Here is a 6,546-nt window from a genome sequence, read left to right as displayed (position 1 = left end):
GAGCTAGTAATAAATTTTAAACAAAACCAAAACAAAACAAAAGAATAAACCTTTGTGGAATTATTAAGAGCTTTGTTTTTGGAACTATACATGACTTTCTGGTTTCCATACATCTTTTTTTTCTTTTAACATCTTTATTGGAGTATAATTGATTTACAATCGTGTGTTAGTTTCTGCTTTATAACAAAGTGAATAACTTATACATATAAATATGTTCCCATATCTCTTCCCTCTTGTGTCTCCCTCCCTCCCACTCTCCTTAGCCCACCCCTCTGGGTGGTCACAAACCACCAAGCTGATCTCCCTGTGCTATGTGGTTGCTTCCCACTAGCTATTTTATGTTTGGTAGTGTATATATGTCCATGCCATTCTCTCACTTTGTCACAGCTTAACCTTCCCCCTCCCCATATCCTCAAGTCCATTCTCTAGTAGGTCTGTGTCTTTATTCCTGTCTTGCCCCTAGGTTCTTCATGACCTATCTTTTTTTTCTTACATTCCATATATATGTGTTAGCAGATGGTATTTTTTTCTTTCTGACTTACTCCATTCTGTATGACAGACTCTAGGTCCATCCACCTCACTACAAATAACTCAATTTCATTTCTTTTTATGGCTGAGTAATATTCCATTGTATATATGTGCCATATCTTCTTTATCCATTCATCTGTTGATGGACACTGAGGCTGTTTCCATGTCCTGGCTATTGTAAATAGAGCTGCAATGAACATTTTGGTACATGACTCTTTTTGAATTATGGTTTTCTCAGTGTATATGCCCAGTAGTGGGATTGCTGGGTCATATGGTAGTTCTATTTGTAGTTTTTTAAGGAACCTCCATACTGTTTTCCATAGTGGCTGTATCAATTCACATTCTCACCAGCAGTGCAAGAGTGTTCCCTTTTCTCCACACCCTCTCCAGCATTTACTGTTTCTAGATTTTTTGATGATGGCCCTGTTGACCGGTGTGAGATGATACCTCATTGTAGTTTTGATTTGCATTTCTCTAATGATTAATGATGTAGAGCATTCGTTCATGTGTTTGTTGGCAGTCTGTATATCTTCTTTGGAGAAATGTCTATTTAGGTCTTCTGCCCATTTTTGGATTGGGTTGTTTGTTTTTTGATATTGAGCTGCATGAGCTGCTTGTAAATTTTGGAGATTAATCTTCTGTCAGTTGCTTCATTTGCAAATATTTTCTCCCATTTTGAGGGTTGTCTTTGGTCTTGTTTATGGTTTCCTTTGCTGTGCAAAAGCTTTGAAGTTTCATTAGGTCCCATTTGTTTATTTTTGTTTTTATTTCCATTTCTCTAGGAGTTGGGTCAAAAAGGATCTTGCTGTGATTTATGTCATAGAGTGTTCTGCCTATGTTTTCCTCTAAGAGTTTGATAGTGTCTGGCCTTACATTTACGTCTTTAATACATTTTGAGTTTATTTTTGTGTATGGTGTTAGTGAGGGTTCTAATCTCGTACTTTTACCTGTAGCTGTCCAGTTTTCCCAGCACCACTTATTGAAGAGGCTGTCTGTTCTCCACTGCACATTCCTGCCTCCTTTATCAAAGATAAGGTGACCATATGTCCGTGGGTTTATCTCTGGGCTTTCTATCCTGTTCCATTGATCTATCTTTCTGTTTTTGTGCCAGTACCATACTGTCTTGATTACTGTAGCTTTGTAGTATAGTCTGAAGTCAGGGAGCCTGATTCCTGCAGCTCCATTTTCCGTTCTCAAGATAGCTTTGGCTATTTGGGGTCTTTTGTGTTTCCATACAAATTGTGAAATTTTTTTGTTCCAGTTCTGTGAAAAATGCCAGTGGTACTTTGATAGGGATTGCATTGAATCTGTAGATTGCTTGGGTAGTATAGTCATTTTCACAATGTTGATTCTTCCAATCCAAGAACATGGTATATCTCTCCATCTATTTGTATCTTTAATTTCCTTCATCAGTGTCTTATAATTTTCTGCATACAGGCCTTTTGTCTCCTTAGGTAGGTTTATTCCTAGATATTTTACTCTTTTTGTTGCAATGGTAAATGGGAGTGTTTTCTTAATTTCACTTTCAGAATTTTCATCATTAGTGTATAGGAATGCAAGAGATTTCTGTGCATTAATTTTGTATCTTGCTACTTTACCAAATTCATTGATTAGCTCTAGTAGTTGTCTGGTACTATCTTTAGGATTCTCTATGTATAGTATCATGTCATCTGCAAACACTGACAGCTTTACTTCTTCTTTTCCGATTTGCATTCCTTTTTCCTTTCTGATTGCTGTGGCTAAACCTTCCAAAACTATGTTGAATAATTGTGGTGAAAGTGGGCAACCTTGTCTTGTTCCTAATCTTAGTGGAAATGGTTTCAGTTTTTCACCATTGAGGACGATGTTGGCTGTGGGTTTGCCATACATGGCCTTTATTATGTTGAGGAAAGTTCCCTCTATGCCTACTTTCTGGAGGGTTTTTATCATAAATGGGTGTTGAATTTTGTCGAAAGCTTTCTCTGCATCGATTGAGATGACCATATGGTTTTTCTCCTTCAATTTGTTAATATGGTGTATCACATTGATTGATTTGCGTATACTGAAGAATCCTTGCACTCCTGGGATAAACCCCACTTGATCATGGTGTGTGATCCTTTTAATGTGCTGTTGGATTCTGTTTGCTAGTATTTTGTTGAGGATATTTGCATCTATGTTAATCGTTGATATTGGCCTGTAGTTTTCTTTCTTTCTTACATCCCTGTCTGGTTTTGGTATCATGGTGATGGTGGCCTCGTAGAATAAGTTTGGGAGTGTTCATCCTCTGCTGTATTTCGGAAGAGTTTGAGAAGGATAAGTGTTAGCTCTTCTCTAAATGTTTGCTAGAATTTGCCTGTGAAGGTACCTGGTCCTGGGCTTTTGTTTGTTGGAAGATTTTTAATCACAGTTTCAATTTCAGTGCTTGTGATTGGTCTGTTCATATTTTTTATTTCTTCCTGATTCAGTCTCAGAAGGTTGTGCATTTCTAAGAATTTGTCCATTTCTTCCAGGTTGTCCATTTTGTTGGCATAGAGTTGCTTGTAGTAATCTCTCATGATCTTTTGTATTTCTGCAGTGTCAGGTTTTACTTCTTTTTCATTTCTAATTCTATTGATTTGAGTCTTTTCCCTTTTTTTCATGATGAGTCTGGCTAACGGTTTATCAATTTTGTCTGTCTTCTCAAAGAACCAGCTTTTAGTTTTATTGATATTTGCTATAATTTCCTTCATTTCTTTTCCATTTATTTCTTATCTGATCTTTATGATTTCTTTCCTTTGCCAACTTTGGGGTTTTCTTGTTCTTCTTTCTTTAATTGCTTTAGGTGCAAGGTTAGGTTGTTTATTTGAGATATTTCCTGTTTCTTAAGGTAGGATTGTATTGCTATAAACTTCCCTCTTAGAACTGCTTTTGCTGCATCCCATAGGTTTTGGGTCATTGTGTCTCCATTGTCATTTGTTTCTAGGTATTTTTTTGATTTCCTCTTTGATTTCTTCAGTGATCATTTGGTTATTTAGTAGTGTATTGTTTGGCCTGGATGTGTTTGTATTTTTAACAGATCTTTTCCTGTAATTGATACCTAGTCTCATAGGTTGGTGGTCAGAAAATATACTTGATACGATTTCAATTTTCTTAAATTTACCAAGGCTTGATTTGTGACCCAATATATGATCTATCCTGGAGAATGTTCCATGAGCACTTGAGAGGAATGTGTATCCTGTTGTTTTCGGATGGAATGTCCTATAGATATCAATTAAGTTCTTTTTGTTTAATGTGTTATTTAAAGCTTTTCTTTCCTTATTTAATTTCATTTTGGATGATCTGTCCATTGATGAAAGTGGGGTGTTAAAGTCCCCTACTAAGATTGTGCTACTGTCGATTTCCCGTTTTATGGCTGTTAGCATATGCCTTATGTATTGAGGTGCTCCTATGTTGGGTGCATAAATATTTACAATGTTATATCTGCTTCTTGGATCGATCCCTTGATCATTATATAGTGTCATTCTTTGTGTCTTGTAATAGTCTTTATTTTAAAGTCATTTTGTCTGATATAAGAATTGCTACTCCAGCTTTCTTTTGATTTCTATTTGCATGGAATATCTTCTTTCATCCTCTCACTTTCAGTCTGTATGTGTCCCTAGGTCTGAATTGGGTCTCTTGTAGACAGCATATATACGGGTCTTGTTTTTGTATCCATTCAGCAAGCCTGTGTCTTTTGGTGGGAGCATTTAATCCATTTACATTTAAGGTTGTTATTGATATGTATGTTCTTATTCCCAGTTTCTTAATTGTTTTGGGTTTTTTATTGTAGGTCTTTTCCTTCTCTTGTGTTTCCTGGCTAGAGAAGTTCCTTTAGCATTTGTTGTAAAGCTGGTTTGGTGGTGCTGAACTCTCTCAGCTTTTGCTTGTCTGTAAAGGTTTTAATTTCTGCATCAAATATGAATGAGATCCCTGCTGGGTAGAGTAATCTTGGTTGTAGGTTTTTCTCCTTCATCACTTTAAATATGTCCTGCCACTCCTTTCTGTCTTGCAGAGTTTCTGCTGAAAGATCAGCTGTTAATCTTATGGGGATTCCCTTGTGTGTTATTTGTTGTTTTTCCCCCTGCAGCTTTTAATATGTTTTCTTTGTATTTAATTTTTGATTGTTTGATTAATATGTGTCTTGGTGTGTTTCTCCTTGGATTTATCCTGTATCGGACTCTCTGTGCTTCCTGGACTTGATTAACTATTTCCTTTTCCATATTAAGGAAGTTTTCAATTATAATCTGTTCAAATATTTTCTCAGTCCCTTTCTTTCCATACATCTTTTATAAACATGATTTTACAAATACACTTAATCACAGATTTAAAAAATTATCTGTCCTTTGCCCTTTACAGATTTGTTCTAACTTAGAATCTTATCCACTTCCTAGTCTGGAGCAACCACATGAGCCAGAGTGTCATCATAATGAGAAAAGCCTTGAGTTGTCTTCTTATAAAAGATCTTCAACATTTTTAAGGAAATTGTTGAGTCTTTGTTAAAGTACAGAATTCATTTTATGCACGTGTATTGTCTGGATTACTACATTCTCCAATAGTATCTTTGAAAAAGCAAAATAGAGTGTATGTACTACCTCCCTGACAATAACTATGAAGGGTCTGAGAATTGCTCTACTTGCAATCTAACAAGATAATCTGCTACGGATTTTCATAGATTCCTGAAGAAAGTAAAAGACTACTGGGTCAGAAACAAAGGAGCTCATTACTCACAGCAATAACATTAGCCAAATGTATCAGCATTTCCTTGTGTGATTCCCTAAATTCCAGTTCTCACAAGGCAACACTAAGAGGACAAAATGGTAACTGCACTCACAGCAGAGTAACCTTAATCTTGGGGAACTTGAATTTAATTTGTAGTAGGGATGCCTTACTCCAGAGGGAGACACTATTCTATCTTCCCAAGTGTTCACTATAAAAACAGTCTTGAAAGATAGTTTAGAACCAAGGTAGTCAGTGCCTCTGCTTGTTAGACATGCAGGAACATGAGAGGCCCGTGAAGAATTGCCTGCCAACCCTATCAAATAGCTTCTGTATCCACAAATGCTTCTATGTCTGCATTCAATATCTATACATTATATCAATCTCCTTTTTTCTCTGTTAAGTTGCCACAATAGAAGAGAGATTTCATTTTATTCTGTTTAACTACAAAGAGCAAAATCTAGATTACAATTTGAGCCAAAATCTGTTTCTCCCACTGGGCTGAGTCAAAATGTTTTGACACTTGTTTGATATTACCCTTAACCAGATTCTTCTCTGTATTGTTTGCAGTTGCTCACCTTGTTAATATTTAAACGTCCAAAGCCTGTGCCCTATTATATGAGTAATGTGAGCCACAAATCAAATGATTCTTGGACCTTCCCCTTAAGGGATATAAATTACAATGGCTACACTAAGACATAATGTAATCATATAAAAATAACAAAATGTAAGGGACTGAGTGTGAACAGAGTTAAATGTGAAGGTAAATAGTAGTGCTATATAAAGTCATTTATTTCAGACAAAAACTATTTGTAAAAATAGGTGCTAATGGACCATCCCTCTTAAAGAGTTTATTTAAATGGAAGCTTTAATTTAGTTGAACATAAAGGTATAGTCTTCAGATATCAACAGAATTAAATTTGTCAGTTTGCTCTCAAAGTCATTTTAGAGTAGCACTGTCCAACAGATAAATAACATGAATCTCACATGTAATTTGAAAAGTTCTAGGAGGTTCATTAAAAATAGAAACAGGTGAAATCAAATTTGATACATTTTATTCAAGCCCATATATCCAAAATATTATTTATATTATACAGTCAACATAGAATTATTAATAAGTTTCTTTACATTATTTCTTTATTGTCAGCTTTCAAATTTCAATGTGTATTTTACACTTATGGCACGTCTCAGCTTGGGCAAGACACATTTCAAGTGCTCAGCACCCACAGGTGGCTATAGCACATACAGTATCAGACAATGTGAAAAATAAAGTCTACTTTCATTTAACTGCTTCATCAAAGTCAC

The sequence above is a fragment of the Phocoena sinus genome, chromosome 5 (assembly GCF_008692025.1).
Source record: "Phocoena sinus isolate mPhoSin1 chromosome 5, mPhoSin1.pri, whole genome shotgun sequence".
NCBI lineage: Eukaryota > Metazoa > Chordata > Mammalia > Artiodactyla > Phocoenidae > Phocoena > Phocoena sinus.
The sequence above is the reverse complement of the archived record's forward strand: the minus strand, read 5'-3'. Positions refer to the sequence as shown.